The sequence below is a fragment of the Mustela erminea genome, chromosome X, assembly GCF_009829155.1.
Source record: "Mustela erminea isolate mMusErm1 chromosome X, mMusErm1.Pri, whole genome shotgun sequence".
NCBI classification, from domain to species: Eukaryota; Metazoa; Chordata; class Mammalia; order Carnivora; family Mustelidae; genus Mustela; species Mustela erminea.
The window spans coordinates 113,885,458-113,903,330 of record NC_045635.1 but is presented as its reverse complement, the minus strand read 5'-3'; the positions used below and the strand labels follow the sequence as shown (position 1 = coordinate 113,903,330).

At 44.5% G+C, this 17,873-nt stretch overlaps 1 pseudogene; it reads left to right on the top strand.

Annotated features, from left to right (window-relative positions):
* The first annotated feature begins 4,057 nt into the window (after nt 1-4,057).
* LOC116582368 lies at nt 4,058-12,707 on the top strand (annotated as a pseudogene).
* The last annotated feature ends 5,166 nt before the right edge of the window (nt 12,708-17,873 follow it).

Here is a 17,873-nt window from a genome sequence, read left to right as displayed (position 1 = left end):
GTTGCCTTAGGCTATTTATTTTACCTGTCTGTGCCTTGATTTCCTCATCTGTAAAATGGCCACAGTAATAGTGTCTCCCTCATAAGATTGTCATGAGGGTTGAGTGAAATATTCCCCCATGGTACTGGATATTTTTATCTTTCTACCTGCACATACTGTCTCCCCAACTAGGTTGTAGCACATTCCATTGAGGCCAAGACCTGTGTCCTAATCATCTTTGGAGCCAATGTCCAATAGGCATTCCTTGTTAATTATGAAGAAACCTAAAGTAGTATTTTTCCTTTACACATCAACATTGAAAGACAGATCCCTGCAACTGACATGAGGTGGGTTTTAGTTGACACTTTCTGTTTAAACTGAAAGTAGGTCAGTGAAATGGGTCACCTGCCACCTTAGCTTTATAAAACAAAACCAGACATTTCTTGAACAATAATGACTACCTTAACTACAACTTAGAACCCAATGCACAGCATGAAGTTTTGACTTCATTTTGAAGCAATTTTAAAAGGTCAAAGTGTTTTTAGCAAAATAAAGGATTTCTACTGCGGTTTTGATAATCTAGGACTTTTAGGTTTGCTTCCTAAAGAAAGTGTGTTGCTCTGGAGAGCATGTAATTGGCTACAGATGGATCTATCCTGATTTGTTGCCTAGTGACGGCCAAAGGAAGTCACCCTATGGTGAACCGCAAGTCTGTTTGCCATTACAGCTACGCACAAAATGGCCTCATAGCGATGTTTGATGAAAGCAAGGCAGTGCTCATTTGATCTCAAAATGGTTTCCTTGGGGAGGTCCTATATTCTGAACCCCTGGTTTGCTCTGGGGTGCCCTGGGACTACCAGCAAGATTTGGGATGACAGAGGAAAGAGTCCCATGGCTCCAATGAAGCCCCATAGTTACTCAGCATCAGCCCCTACAAATCTGGGGCTTTCAGAAACTCTGGGGGAACTGATTATTCTGTATACACCCCCAAGATTACCTAACTTCCTCAGGGGTCTGGACCCAATTAGAATCTACTCTTTAATCAACTCCTATCCTTCAGGCTCTTTGACTCCCTTACTCTCCACATACGTAGTGTAAGTTTCCTAGGGCTTCTGTAACAAGCACCACCAACTGGGTGGCTTAAAATAACAGGAATTTATTGCCTTACACCTCTGGATGCCAGAAGTCTGAAATTAAAGTGTTAGCAGGGTTGTGCTCCCTCTGAAAGCTCTAAGGGATTCCTTCCTTGCCTCTTAGTGGCTTCCAGTGGGTTGCCAGCAATCTTTGGTGTTGCTTGGATTATAGGTGCCTCACTCCAATCCTCTGGCTTCACATGGCATTCTTCCTGCATCTTTATGTTGTCTTGCCTCTATGCATGTCTGTCTCTGTATCAAATTTCCCCATTTATAAGGACACAGAAAGTCCTGTTGGATTAAAGTTCACACTAATGACCTTGTTTGAACTGGATTACTTCTGTAAAAGATCCTATTTCCAAATAAGTTCACATTCTGAAGCCCTGGAGATAAGGACTTCAGCATCTCTTTTTTGGAAGGTACACAATTCAGCCCATAACACACTGTTTGTTGTTGTTTTGGTTGGGTGGTTGGGTGGGTGGTTGGTTGGTTGGTTGGTTGGTTTTTTGGGTTTGTCTTTTTAAAAATCTCACCAAATTTTGAGTGCTGTGAAGTGTGTAAACCTTGTGATTCACAGACCTGTACCCCTGGGGATAAAAACATATGTTTATAAAAAATAAAAAATTTTAAAAAAAAATTTAAAAAAAATCTCACCAAATTTAAGGCCCCTGATTCTTCCATTCTCTCCTACTCAATTAACCCCTTTCTGTCTTTAATTCTTTCCCAATCTAGACTAAATGTACAATACATCATTTGATGACTTCCTATCCTAACCACCTTGTATTTCTATTCCATTTCTCCAAAACTCTGATCCCATATCAATCCAAATACCTCTGCCTTCTTTCTGCCTCCTTATCTAGGGCTGCTGAACACTGCAAGAGAAAATCCTGCAACCACATTGATGGATGGACTACAGATTCATGGTCTCCGACCTCAACTCAGTCCTTGATGCCATCCCTCAATTCTTCTCTGTATCCTAAGTCAGCAGACTCAATCTCTCTCTCTAGATCTCTTTATGTTGTCTAGATTCTGTCAGAGTTCTCCAGATTCTGTCAGAGTTCTCCTGAGAAACATAACCAATAGGATATATCTCTATTATCTATCTATCCATCTATTGAGAAAGAATGATTGTAAGGAATTAACTCACATGACTGTGGAGGCTGACAAGCTGGACAAGCTGAAATTTGACAGGGTCAGCCAGCAGGCTGGAGACCCAGAGAAAATTTGATGATGCAACTTGAGTTCAAAGGCAGTCCATTGGCAGAATTCCCTCCTCCCGAGGGGACCTTGGTCTTTTGCTCTTAAGGTCTTTGACTGATGAGGCTCACCCATATTATGTAAAGTAATATCCTTTACTCAAAGTCCACTGATTTAAACACTAATATCATCTGGGAAAAAAAAAAACTTCATAGCAACATCTAGACTAGCGTTTGACCAAATATCTTGGTATAGTGACCCAGCCAGGTCAAAACATAAACTAACCATCACATTTTTCCATGCCCCACAAGAACTATTTGAAACCTTCTCCAATTTTAAACCTCAGTTGTATTGAAAGGACTTTCCTTCCGACTCTGCAGGGAAAATGGACATTGTTGGGCAAGAACCCCCTCAGCTCTCTACCTTCCTGGCCCTAAAAACTCCCCCAGTTCATCAGCCATCCTTGTCTCCTCTCTCTTTGTCACAGCAGAAGATGGGTTGCTTCATCTGAGTCCAGTCCATCCATCTGTGCTCTGGGTCTTGATTACCACTGCATTTTCAGGATCTATATAATGTGGAGAATATGGTAGCCCCTCAAACACTTGTTGACTGACTGATTGAATTCTTTTCTGATTCCTCTCTTCCATTTCCACCCTTTACCCTCTATTTTTAATCTCTTCTCCACCCTTTAATGTTTCTCACCAGCATTTAAACAAACCCAAGTCTTTCCCATTAAAACAATACCAACATAATCAACATCTTGACTCTGGCACTCTCTATTATTCTTTCTTCTTCCTTCATGGTCATGCTTGTCAAAAGAATCGTCTGTATTTGCTGTCTCCAAATCTTGCTCTCCTATCCACTCCTCAACTGTTGCAATCTGGATTCTACCCCTATTACTCAGTCAATATTGGTCTTGACACAATTCAGTCCTTTTCTTTCTGGTCATCTCCCTATTATTGAATGCTGTTGACCACTGTCCTCCTTCCCAGTGATCTCAAAATTATCTTTCTGTGATATGACTTCTTATCTAGGTTGGATGCCTGGATAAACTCCAATCCTTCTATTGCTTTCTTGCTCAATTTCTGCCTCCCTCTTACCCTTTGGTCTTACCTACTTGGAAGAATCCCATCACACTGCTGTTACTGAAAGACCTTATGGTTTCCTCCACTGTGTTCATTTTTCCTCACCTGTAAAGAGTAATAAACCCAACTTGTTCAACTACAGGTGTGCTCCTGGTAGTCACTGGCTAGAGGGCACTAACACTTTCAAACCACCTAAATATTTGGGGCATAAGCACTAGCAGACATCAGAAAAACTAAAATTGAAGTATGGAAAATTTTCACTCATCCACCGTCATCTCACAATCCAACATTACTTGACACACATTCAGTTGAACTTATCACAAGAACACAATGATTCCATTCTTCCATCATAGACTAGTGGAAGAATCCCATACAGAAATTGGTTCCTATAAGTGTGGTCTGGTAAGGGCCAGTCTGAATAATGTAGAATTGACTAAAGAAAGGTTGGGTGGAGGACAGAGAAAAGCTCTCTGTCTTGTGTTAGAAAATGGCGAACCTGGTTATATTACTTCAATACAGGTATCCTTTTGGTTGCTCCTTGTGGCATTCAAAGAGGTACTATAAGGAAGAGACAAGTTTTGGATGATGAGGTTGATCCATCTTAAGACAGACAAAGATGAAAATACAGCTGTTCTAATAGGACCCCTGCATCCTAATTCCAAGATGGTTGAATCAGACAACAGTGCAACGTGGACAAAGTCCAGTTATCTGCCCCAAGGTGAAGGTAGAACCAGTTAAGGCAGAAACCTAAGAGGAGCCAAGCCTGATCCTCCAAGCCTTTTCTATGCAACTCAGGCTGGACATTCCTTGCCTGGAAAGGATATCAATTATCCCCATAGACCCTCTCCATCCCAGGTTATTGTTTATAATTATCCTATAGCAGAAATCAAAGGTCATTAAGCTCAAAGCCAGGGGATTGGTCTTAGCAACAAGGACTGAAAAGCCACACACCCTGAAATCTATTGTTTGGTAACTGTCTTCTTTAATCATTAGTCTATAGCATTGACCAGAAGCAAAGAGATCCCCCACCTCCTAATTTGATAAAGGGGTCATCTTGCTGGAGAAATTTCCAGACTCAGAATCAAAGACCTGAAGGCTTACCCCACCATATACTTACCCTACCATCAGGAAGGAGGCTTCCACACCCCCAGAAGAGGACTCCTTCCCTGTACCTTATTCAGATGTGGGCAGGACAAGGAGGGACAAGGTTTATCTTCCCAGAGAGCAGAAACCAGGGGCAGCAGAAATATGGCTCAAGCAACTCACTCTTTCATCAGAATGGGGAGTCCCTGCTTTCTCCTCTCCAGCAGAGTGTGGAGAGATATGCGGCATTTTGAGGACCACCATGAGTGATTTCTCCCCTTCCTTTTCTTTTTTCAAATGATTTATTTATTTATTTCAGAGAGAAGGAGAGAGAAGGAGAGCACGAGTGAGGGGGGGAGAAGAGGAAGAGGGACAAGCAGATTCTCCATCGAGCACGGAGTCTGATGTGGGGCTCAGTGCCGCCAGGACCCTGAGATCATGACCTGAGCAGAAATCAAGAGTCGAAAACTTAACCTACTGAGCCATGCAGGCTCTCCTCTCCCTTTCCTTTTCTAAATGGACATGGTATTACAGATATTCTGTTATCTTACTCTCATCTTGTATTGGGACTATTGGGAGTGGGTCACGCTCTCCTTTAAACTGCAGGCGAAATTATGAATTAAGAAGTGCCACATCTGGGAGCACCTGGGCGGCTCAGTTGGTTAAGCAACTGCCTTCAGCTCTGGTCATGATCCTGGAGTCCCAGGATCAAGTCCCACATCAGGCTCCTTGCTTGGTGGGGAATCTCCTTCTCCCTCTGATCTCTCCCCTCTCTTGCCCTCTCTCTCTCATTTTCTTTCTCTCTCAAATAAATACATCAATAAAATATTTTTTTAAAAAGTACTACATCTAGAAATGAACAAAAGCAAAGACCATCACCTGGAGGTATTGCACTTGAAACTTGATAAAAAAGAAGGATGAGACTTTGGGTTGTCTCCTTTGAGAAAAGGGTGAGTGCCTTTGGCACAGTGCATATGATAGTGACACAGGGTACATTTTTGCAAGTAAACGAACAGAAAGAAGAGCATGTGTGGATGCTGGGCAGCTGCGGGGCCTGGAGGGGAGGGGTTGGACTATAGTACATCAGTTGTTTTGCATACTTTATGAATCATTTTTCCATATTCTGGTGAGATCGGTGTCAGAGGGATGACAATCCGTTTATGATGAATTTTCAATCATCTGGGCCATTTCCTTAGGATAGAATCTCCAAAATGGAAATCACTAGGTCAGAAGTTATAAACAGCTTCATGGCTTTTACTAAATATTTGAAAACTGCTTCCCAAGAGGGTTCAAACAATTGGCTTTCCTACAAGAAGATGCGAGACTGTTCCTGGATATGTCATCAACCATTTCTGAAGTTTGATGCTCCATGAACACATCCTTCAGCTTTGAAGGTACAGGTGAGCCTCTATGGTGATGATCCTCCACCTAGACTAAGAATGGTCTCCCGAGGGGCGCCTGGGAGGCTCAGTCAGTTGAACATCCGACTCTTGTTTTCAGCTCAGGTCATGATCTCAGGAGCAGGAGCTAGAGCCCCGTGTTGGGCTCTGCACTCAGCAGGGAGTCTGCTTGAAGATTCTCTCCCTCTGCTCCTCCCTCTGTGTGCTCTCTCTCTCTATCTCTATCTCTCAAATAAGTAAATAAATAAATTTTGTTTTAAAAGAATTGTCCCCCAAAGGTTTATTTGATTCATGTGATAAATTTGCACCTCCAAACAGGATCTTCACCCAATTTCCTTCAGGTCAATTCTACTGCCTTTACCAGAGAAATTAATGCATCTACTTCTCCTCTGAGGGCAGCAATTTTCTGGTTGCAGCTCTGAGCATCATGCCACTTCCAGTCCTTTCCTCTCCAGCATTTCATTCAATCATAATGATCTGAGACATCAAAATCTACTCTACTGTCATGTGGCAGGAGGCATCTCAGGGCCCCAGGTAGATACACTATATAGATGACCAGCTTAGTTCCATCTTACTTGCACAAATTAGCTCCAAAGTCACACTTTCCTGACTTTTGGAAACATAAACAAAGGTTTTAAACCTGAAACTCTGAAAGATATATGCTCGGGAGCGTCATTAGTCCCAAACTCACAGTCTGCAGAGAAGGAAATGGGATCTCAAAAGGCTAAGGGCAAAGTGCACACAGTTAGTGAGCCATGAACTTGGGATGCCAGTCAGTGCTCCTTGTATGTTATGCTTCTGCATTGTTCCAGCCCATTTCACTCCAGGCTGGGTAGCGTCTCTCCCTCAGCCCTGGCGCTTGGTCCTATCTTTGCCGACTCCAGGGGCAATTCCCCTGAATCCAATAGCAACAGGATCTATGATGGTTCCTAACATAGCAGTTACTTATTGCCTGGGCCACACATCCAGAAACACCCAGCTGCCCTCTCCTCTAGGCTCCACAGCCTAAGACTGGGGTTACTTTCAAAGCTAGGACAGATCCTTCTCCCTGAAGATCCTTCCCAGGTCAGGAGCTTGGAAGCACCCTTCTGCCTTATCATGTTTTCCTCACACCAGCTCCTCTCCCAGGGCTTCATCTGTAGGGAAGGAAAAATTCTTTCCCTACTCTTCAAGTTCTTCCAGCTGGAATAAGAATTAAATTGACATGAGACAGATCAACAGGAGAAAAAAAAAAGTTTTATTAATGTGCACGGAGGACCAGTAATGAAATTAAGACCTAAAGAAATGACCAAGGCAGGAAGTTTTCATCCTTTTTAGAGAAAGAAACAATAAATCTATGAGGCACGGGCAGGGCAAAGAAAACTTAACTTTGCGAGCTTCCGGGAGGAAGGAATCCTAAACAGAATTTGGGCCAGGGTCGTACGTTAGTACAAAGTAACAAGGGTTGTTTCTATAACCTTCTGTGCTCTGAAATTCCCAGCTGTGGCTATAAAGATGTCTCTTTGCCTCCTGGTCCAGGAAAGGTTCCTTTCACATGGGATATTTGGTTTGTGCTTTCAAAGTGACAGAGGAGGATCTGAGTGTTCTCCTCACGCAGGCTATCTCTTCAATAACCTTTATTTAAAATGATCAAGTTGCCAAAAATCTTCAGGTACAAGGATTATCCCAGACTCAACAAGGTCTTTGAAGAATCTCGGGAGGAGGTGGGGGGAAAGGAATGCCTTTCATCGGTCTGGTACTTCCTACTTTCAATCCAGCAAACCCTCAGATCAATGGACCTTATATTTCTTTTGGCCACGAGCCACTTCAGGAAACTGATGAAAGCAGTGGACCCTCTCCCAATTCACATTAGCCCCAAACTGCATCTACAGCTTTAGGGCCATCAAAGAAGATCCAAAGCCTATCCATGGTCAATAGGTCACTGTGGGGGATTTGATCACAGTGGTTACTTCCTGGTCTTAAGCAGAGATACTTTCCAATAATTATGGGAGAGTTTGAACCCTGCAGGTTACTTCCTGGTCTCAAACAAAACATGAATAACTGTTGTGTCTGGAGTGGGAGGCGGGGGATTTTATTCCTGGCAGGTTTTTTTCCTCAGCTCATTCATACAGACAGCCTTCGAAATAATTGTGGGGATATTATCACAGCAGGTAGCTACCCAAAGCCCTCGCTAATGTACCTCTTGGGCCCTCGATGCATTATTCTATCAAAAATAGTTTCAGCCTCCAGATTGGCCTATCACAGCGGGCACAGAAATCTGCTTATGATGGCTTCTGGTTAGCTGTTAGTATTTTTTTTTAAGATTTTATTTATTTATTTGACAGGGAGAGAGAGATCACAAGTAGGCAGAAAGTCAGGCAGAAGGAGAAGGGGAAGCAGACTCCCTGCTGAGCAGAGAGCCCGATGTGGGGCTGGATCCCAGGACCCTGAGATCATGACCTGAGCCGAAGGCAGACACTTAACCCACTGAGCCACCCAGGGGCCCCTAGCTGTTAGTTTGAAAGATGAATTGAAATAGTGATTTCTGCAAACAGTAGTAGAGCCAGGCTGCCTGATAACCCCGTGCCCTGGTTGTTTCTCCCCTTGCTACAGTTATGTCCCTGAAAACCACCATGGGAGGAGAATTCACACCGGACAAACTTAGAATCTTATAGGGGAAGTAGAGTCAGGAACCAAAGGTCAAATTGTGAGTTTATAAAAGCTGTTACAAACTTTTCTTTTCTTTTTCTTTTTCTTTTTTTTTTTTTTTTGGAATCTCACTAAGACAAAATGTAGAAGATGGCATATCAAATAAAAAGGACATGGTTGTTTTATACAGGTCTTCAATTAGAAACAGTCATAAATAGTTAGTTCTATGCAGTTTCTATCTACCATTCTTTAATCACTAGACCATTTTCAGGAACTCCGCCCCCATTTGCTCTTTTGTTTTACTATTTATTTTTAATTTAACACTCTTGTGAGGCGCCTGGCTGGCTCAGTCAGTAGAGCATTCGATTCTTGATCTCAGGATCGTGAGTTCAAGCCCCATGTTGGGGTAGAGTTTATTTAACAACAACAACAAAAAGTAATACTCTTCTAACAATTTAATAGGATAGAAATGCTATAAAGTGAAAAGCAAAGGTTGCTCAAATCTCAAACCCCAATCACATCATCACTATTAACAGAAGGATATTTGGACTGCTTTCCATTATGGCTTTTTTTTTTTTTTTGCTTATTCTCTAGGTGCCTGGTTTTTATAGTTAGAGAGATTATAAGGCTGGATTTGAAGACTCTCTTGAAGCTGGGGAAAAGGGGACAGGAATAGTCCAAGTGAAAAAGACACTAACCCTCTGTGCTTGCTGTGGTTCAGCACTTTTTCTTGAATCAAAGCTCCTCAGGTTGCTGCAAGCCTTGGGCGAGCATCCAGAGTCCTGAACATGTTGACTTTGACCATTGCTGCCAGTGTGTTTATGGCTTTTTGGAGGAGCAGGCTCATGAAGGTCCTCACGCTGCCATTCCAGACTGATAGGAATAGTCCAAATTTTTAAGACCTCACTGGATGGATGGAGGCTTGTGCTGATCAGAAGCCACACTACTAATAAGCCACGTCATCACACCAGCAAAAAGACCGGGACAGAGACATGCATCTGGCATTTGGGAATGCTGCCCATGAGACCTCTCATCCAGACGGTGAACGGTACAGAAAGAACCTCACTCACGGTCACACCTTGCCAGCTCCCTTTCTTTCTTGCACAGTTAGAGACGTGCATGGACTTGAGCTGGGAAACATTCCTAACAGCTGCTTAACATAAGTCACTCACTTCCAACAAATCATGCCCCGAATGCTTCAAGTCATTTCAAGGGGTCATGGGCTCCTCCCAACTCCACACCCACAATCCCCTTTCTGCCCTTCCACTCCGAGGCTTCCAAGAGCCCTGAGGCCACTCAGACCAAGCCCAGGAGGAGGAGGAAAGAAGAGCTGGTCTTGCATTTCAGGTGTGTATGAGGTCTGGGCCTGCGGCTGGCCCCAGGGTACCAGGACTTTACGAAAGGATCCAGCCAGTCCTGCGGTCCTAGGGCAGGACACACCACAACTGCCAGGAACCCCCACTCCTGGTTTAACCCAGGCCGGTGTGGCCCAAGGCAAGGGCTACATAAAGCATTCCCAGCCTCTCGGGCATGCCTGTGGGATCAGGAATCAAAACTCTAAAGCTTTCTGTTTAAGAATATTCTGGTGTATCTATTACGGTTTAAAATGGTCTTTAGGGGCGCCTGGGTGGCTCAGTGGGTTGAGCCGCTGCCTTCGGCTCAGGTCATGATCTCAAGGTCCTGGGATCGAGTCCCGCATCGGGCTCTCTGCTCAGCAAGGAGCCTGCTTCCCTCTCTCTCTCTCTACCTGCCTCTCCATCTACTTGTGATTTCTCTCTGTCAAATAAATAAATAAAATCTTTTTAAAAAAGAAAAAATAAATAAAATGGTCTTTAGGGGGCGCCTGGGTGGCTCAGTGGGTTAAAGCCTCTGCTTTCGGCTCAGGTCGTGGTCTCAGGGTCCTGGGATTGAGCCCCCGCATCGCATAGGGCTCTCTGCTCAGCGGGGAGCCTGCTTCCTCCTCTCTCTCTGCCTGCCTTTCTGCCTACTTGTGATCTCTGTCTGTCAGAGATTATTTATTTGACAGAGATCACAAGTAGGCAGAGAGGCAGGCAGAGAGAGAGGAGGAAGCAGGCTCCCCGCTGAGCAGAGAGCCCAATGCGGGGCTCCATCCCAGGACCCTGGGATCATGACCTGAGCCAAAAGCAGAGGCTTTAACCCACTGAGCCACCCAGGTGCCCCAATAAATAAAATCTTTAAAAAATAAAAAATAAAATAAAATAAAATGGTCTTTAGAAGGAACAAGGCTGAAATGTCTGTTGCCGGTGGCAGGGATCTTGCCTGACAGACGGCTTTGGCGGAGGCAGAAGAAATTGGGGATTGCATGGCCAAGAAAGTGGACCACAGTCCCCACATTGCTCATCCCAGAACCTGCCAGAAACTGGAATCCTAGTCTCGAACTCAAACCCACCTGGGAACACCCTAATTGCCAAATGTCTAGCCTCCAAGGATTTGGCCCAGGAGGCTGCCCGACTCATCAAAAACAGTTTTTAGCAAGGACTGGTGTGAAGAATGTGTTGAGGGGGGGAATAGTGGGACCATTTTTGACCCCAGTTCTGCAGGAACTTGGCACTAGGTAAGGTAGTTATAGAATAAGATACAAGGACACAGGACAGGGTCCTGCTAGCGGCGCCAGGCAGAAGGCTGGGGCTTGGTTGAAGAAACAAAGCATGTGCCTGGCCTCTGGGACCCAGGGAGAAACCTGCCTTAGGGTGCAGACATGCCTGGACTCAAGGTCAGGCAACCTCTCCCCCGACCTTGGCTCTCCCATCCGCTCTCGTTGTCTAGCTCTGTGCCTGTGCCTGTGAGCCTGCTTTAGTTCAGTTGTAAAACCAGGAAGCTCACTAATGGGGCCTCAGAGTCACCAGCCCCCAGGCGCTGCTGTTGCTACCGGTCCCCAGACCATACTTGAGTAGTGAGCAAGCCTAAGGGACTGCCCGGTGCGGGTGGCTCACGGACTGGTGTGGGTGAAAGTCCAGAGGCCAAACTCCCATGGCCACATGGCCAGCCCCCCAAGCTTCAGCCTGAGCGGCATCCCTTGGATGTATTTCACATATTAAGCTTCCACCTACAGATTGTTTTACATATTAAGTTTTTTCCACCTTGTTTGAAAAAAAGAGGGGTTCCTTTTGTTTATTTTTTAAAAGAGCTCGAAAACCATTGGATTACAGCCCTTCTGGGGTAGAAGATACTTTAGCCAACTTTTATTTTGGAAAATTTCTCTTTTTTAACATTTTATTTATTCATTTGACTGACAGAGAGCACAAGGAGGTGGGCCAGAGGGAGAGGGAGAAGCAGACTCCCCACTGAGCGTGAAGCCTGACACAGGGCTTAATCCCAAGACCCCAGGATCAAGACCTGAGCCAAAGGCAGATTCTCTATCGACCAAGCCACCCAGGCACCCCAATTATGGGAATTTTCAAACACACAGCAAATTCAAAAGAAAAGTCTAACAATCTCGGGTGTACCCACTACCCAGCCTCAGCACGTACCACCATTTTGTCAACCTCATTCCACACCCAGCTGACAGGAACTCTGAAAACCCAGGCACAGTGCAGCCCCAGTACGGCATCTGGCGGCCAGCTCTGTTGAATGAAACAATTTCTACGATGATGGCTGACTGGATCCTCATTTATGCTGTAATGAGACTGACTTTAGACAACATGAACTGTAGCTTCTAAAGGACACATCTCTAGAATGAAAGAGCCAGCACGTGGAGCAAAAAGGCAAAGACCAAGAAGGCAACATACCATGTGTTTGCCATGTTTGACCAGCCACAGATTTAGGAATTCAAGGTCTTCAGCATGACTGATCAGAACAGAGATGGTTTCATCAACAAGGATAATTTGCATGCTATGCTCACTTCTCTAGGGCAGAATCCAACTGACGCACACCTCAGTGCCATGATGAAGGATGCACTAGGGGGCCTGTAAATTTCACCTTGCTCCTCATAATGTTTGGTGAGAAGTTGAATGGCACAGATCCAGAAGACGTCATCTGAAATGCTTTTGCTTGGTTTCGTGAAGAAACAACAGGCATGACTCAGGAACATTATCTGAGAGAGTTGTTGACGGCAATGGGAGATCGGTTTCTAGACAAGGAAGTATATGAGCTGTACAGGGACTATTGATAAAAAGGGAGATTTCAATAACATTGAGTTCACATGCATCTTTAAACATGAATCAATGGACAAAGATCACTGAAAGAACTCCAGATAAAAACTTCCAACTGCCATGCCCTACTTCCTTTTCTCTCCTAGATGCTTACCTCCACTCTCACAGAACCTGTTGGATGAGATCGAGTTTCACAACTTTGCCTTTTTAAAAAATGTATTTATTGCAGATCTTTCTGCACTTAACACTGGTATAATAAGACTGGAAACAGGGGTGAGGTTGTAAGTTATATTGAAAAAGATCGCAGGGGTGCCTCAGTTGAGCATCTGACTCTTGCTTTCAACTCAGGTCATGGTCTCAGAGTCATGAGATCGAGCCCCACATTGGGCTCTGTGCTAGATTGGGAGTCTGCTTGAGAGATTCCCCCTTTCCTTCTCCCTCTGCCCCTCCTCCCCTCACCCTGTTTGTGCATGTGTGCACTCGCTCTCTCTCCAAAAAAAAAAAAAAAAAAAAAGAGAGAGAGAGAGAGATTGCAAAAATCAGCAAATGTGAAAGCCCAGGAAAATATATTCATATTTCTGGTTTTGCTGGATTTTTATATTTTTATATAATGAAAATGATGTATTTTGAAATAAAGATTATTCTGACTCAAATAGAATATAATGACAAGTTAAACAAATGAGTGGTTAGGGCACCTGGGTGGCTCAGTCGGTTAAGCGTCTGCCATTGGCTAGAGTCATGATCCTGGGGTCCTGGGATGGAGCCCCTAGTCCGGCTCCTCGCTCCACTGGGAGCCTGCTTCTCCTGCTCCCTCTGCCCTACCTTGTACTTGTGCACACTCCCTGTCAAATAATCAAATTAAATTAAATTAAAATTAGTGAAATCTGGGGATAGTCTTTTTTCCAGATTTCCAACCTCATATAATTCAAATTTCATGGTAAAATGGATTTTTCACGTATGTGGGACAATGTTCTTCAAAACTTTTAAGTACATTTTCACTGCGTGCATTGAAAACTGGTTGTGCCTTTAGTTTTTTCTATGCTTCTAATAAGTTATATGTTTGAACTACTGAATGATAAATATAAGATGTATCTGAGAAAATATTCAATATTTTATTGATTTAAGATTCTTTTTTTAAAGATTTTATTTATTTGTCAGAAAGAGAGCACAAGCAGGGGGAACAGCAGGCAGAGGGAGAAGCAGACTTCCCTCTGAGCAGGGAGCCCTATGTCGGCTCGATCCCAGGACCTGGGATCCTGACCTGAGCTGAAAGCAGATGCTTAATCCACTGAGCCACCCAGGCGCCCCTTGATCTAAGATTCTAAGAATCAGCAAAATTCTGAACATTTACTATGCACAAGGTATTATACATACATGATTTTCACTGACTCTCCCCAACAACTTTGTAAGATAGATTTTTATTAGCTCCATATTTTAAATGGGGAACTCATTTGTTTCTTTTTCTTAAAGATTTTTTTTTAAGTTTTAAGTACAATCTACCCCTCATCATGGGACTCAAACTCACAACACCAAGAACAAGAGTCCCTGCTCCACCAACTGAGCCAGCCAGGCATGCCATTAAACGGGGAGCTAATTTAAATGAGTCCCAAGTAGTTGAATAATTGGTCAGCGTCACTATTAGTAAGTGAGAGTTGGATTTCCAACCGAGGGCACCGAAGTCCAGAGCTTATAGTGCTGGAACACTGTGCTGTCTCTACAAAAAGCCCCAAATGCCTAGAAGAGGCAAGACATTTCCACTACACTATAACATGATTCTGTAGTTACTATTGAGCTTTAATATAATTGGGATAATTATATGAGTAGAATTTCAGAAAATTCTATCCCAGGTTTTAAAAAAAGCAGAAGACAAAAGATTCTAAGCAATGCTATTGTATGTTGAAAGGCAGTGCGTGTATTGTGGTCCGAAAACCATGTCGACAAGGGTGCTATGAGCTCACGTAAAATCCTCAAGGCCAAACAACTTGAGAAATAGATGAGAAAATTTTTGAAAAGGAAAAAAATGCCTTTAAAATGAAGTCTCCTATTGCTGTTCAATATCTCTTCCCTCTTCTGAAAATGTCTAATTGGTGTTGATTTTTAACTTTTAAAGACTTCTATTAATTTATTTTAGATAGGGAGAATGTGGTAGAGGGAGCACGAGTTGGGGGGAGCAGTGCAGAGGGCGATGGGGAAGACGGCTTCCGCTGAGCAGGAAGCCCGATGGGGGGCTTGATCCCAGAACCCTGGGATCATGACCTGAGCCAAAGGCAGATGCTTCACCAACTGAGGCACCCAAGCGTCCCTTGAGATGGTATTTTATCTGTCTAAAATCAATCCATTTACACATTGTTTAGGACTTGTGCTTTATAGCTTGGGTACCTACACAAATCTCTGCTCACTTACTACCACCTAGTTTTTCTGGACTTCCACTTCCTCATCAGTCCACTCTTGTGGTCTAGGATAGGGCTCCACAGTTCAGAAGAGCTTTCCCATTTATTATCCAAACTCACAGCCTGGAGGTAAGTAGACTTGAACCAAGCTAAAGTTTAGAACTGCCGAAGCACTTAATCACAGTTCCTCAAGTACAGGAATTCGTATCTGGTTCCCTTTTCCACTTACGAGCTTAAAGGCACCAGGAAGCAGTGCAAAACCACATGAAGAATCACCGTATGCTTAAGGAAAAGGGAAAGAAAACCCAGTGGGACTATCTTGATCATCATTAAGCCAATATTTATCAATCACCTGTTACGTGCCAGGCACGGTTCTAAGTGTTGGGAATAAATGGGGGGCAGGACAGACAAGGACACTGCCCTCCTGGGGTAAACATTCTCTAGTTGAGAGACAACCAAGAAGCAGGCGGGGCACAGGGTGGTCAGCAACACCTCTTTGAGATGTCACATTAGGTAGAGGTCCAAATGACAAGGAGGTCCCGTGAAATGATCAGAGTGAGCCTCTCCCTCCAAAAAGGACAGCTCCTCTCAAGGCACATCTGGGAGAATCACTGGCAGAACACAAGAGAACAGCAGAAGGAAGGGACCTACTGCGTGGCCTAAGTGCCGAATCCTAGGGCTTAAAGCAGCAGAAGAAACATGCTTTCTGGTTTTTTGTTTTGGTTTGCTTTGGGCTTTTTTTTTCCTTTAAATTCAATTAATTAACATATAATGTATCATTGGTTTCAGAGGTAGAGGTCGGTGATTCTTCAGTCTTACATAATACCCAGGGCTCACTATAAGCTTCCATTTTAAAATACTCAGCCCTGGGATGCCTGGGTGGCTCAGTGGGTTAAAGTCTCTGCCTTCAGCTCAGGTCATGATCCCAGCATCCTGGGATGGAGTCCCGCATCGGGCTCTCTGCTCAGCAGGGAGCCTGCTTCCTCCTCTCTCTCTGCCTGCCTCTCTGCCTACTTGTGATCTCTGTCCATCAAATAAATAAATAAAGTCTTTAAAATACTCAGCCCTAAAAAAAGAAACAAAAAAAAACCCAAAACAAAACAAACAAAAACAATTCAGCCTTGCTACTGTATATAGGACAGAGGGGCAAGCATAGAAGCGAAAAGGCTTCCAGTTTAGAGGCTGTCGCTGTCCCCCAGCAAGACACAAGGGCAACTTGGACTCAGGAAATGCTTTAGGTGATACCTGTAAAATGCCTTTTCTTGCCTGCCCCATTTCCTCCCCTCTATGCCTTCTGACCATCTTTCTGGCATAATTTTAACCTCATTTACTCTATTGCTTTGCTTAAAGCCAGATTGAAAGATCGAGGGGAGGGACACCTGGGTGGCTCAGTTGGTTGAGCCTCTCACTCTTCATTTCAGCTCAAGTCATGATCTCAGGGTAGTGAGATGGAGCTCCAAGTCTGGCACTGCTCTCAGCAGGGAGTCTGCTTGAGATTCTCTCGGCACCCCACCGACTCACGTGTTCTTACTCACTCTCTGTCTCTCTTTCTAAAACAAATAAATCTTTTTTAAAAAAAGATTGAGGTGGTGCACCTGGGTGGTTCCATGGGTTAAAGCCTCTGCCTTCGGCTCAGGTCATGATCCCAGGGTCCCGGGATCGAGCCCCACATCGGGCTCTCTGCTCCGCGGGGAGCCTGCTTTCTCCTCTCTCTCTGCCTGCCTTTCTGCCTTCTTGTGACCTCTCTGTCAAATAAATAAATAAAATCTTAAAAAAAATAAAAAAAGATTGAGGGGGAAAAAGCTTTCAAGATTAAAAACAAAAGGGCTGGGGTGGCTCAGTCGGTTAAGCATCTGTTTTTGACTCCGGTCATGATCCCAGAGTCCTGGGATCGAGCCCCACATCGGGCTCCCTGCTTCTTCTCTCCCTCCTCTTGCAGCTTCCCCTGCTTGTGCTCTCTCTCTCTCTGACAAATGAATAAACAAAATCTTTAAAAAATAATAAAGATTAGGAACAAAAACAACTTAATTGTTTCTTGGGTGCCTTATGTCTGAAGCGGTTGCGTCTCACCTACATTGTCTATAAAGAACACTATGGGGGCGCCTGAGTGGCTCAGTGGGTTGAAGACTATGTCTTCGGCTCAGGTCATAATCCCAGGGTCCTGGGATCAAGCCCTGTATGGGGCTCTCTGCTCAGTGGGGAGCCTGCTTCCTCCTCTCTCTGTCTCTGCCTGCCTCTCTGCCTACTTGTCTGTCAAATAAATAAATAAAGTCTTAAAAAAAAAAAAAAGAACACTATGGAATCCAGTACTAGAAGGTACCTACTCCAAGGCCTTGTTCCTCTTCAGCGTCCAATAAATATTATTAGCGATGATGATCAAACCAAACCAAATCAAATGAGGATCAGCAGCAAAGAAACATAAAGATTATCTTTGGTTTCTGAAACGCTGGGATTCCAAATTCTTCCCCCACAACAAACAAGGCGGGCTGGAGCGCCTCCCGGCTGGGCTGGACACAAAAGTGGGGAGTAAGTGGGCCCTGCGTAGAGAGCTCTCAGGAAGCAGGGACAAGAACTTCGAGGCATGGCAAGGCCTGGTTCTCCCTGGCAGGAGAAAAGTTGAAATCACAGGAAGGAACAGAGTCGGGGCAGGAATGTGGCCAGGCTCTTGTGCTTCAGAGCTCCCAGAGGCACTGCTGAGTGAGACAGACAGACGGACAGCACCCAGAGTCTTGCTGCTGTGGCTGCTGGGGGCCAAGCGGTCAGGCACGCTAGGACACAGGACGTTTCCAGCAAGGCCGGGCCCAGAGGAGACCTGGGAGCTTCCGGGCCCTCCCTGCAGACGGGAGCTGCAGGACAGCCATCAGAG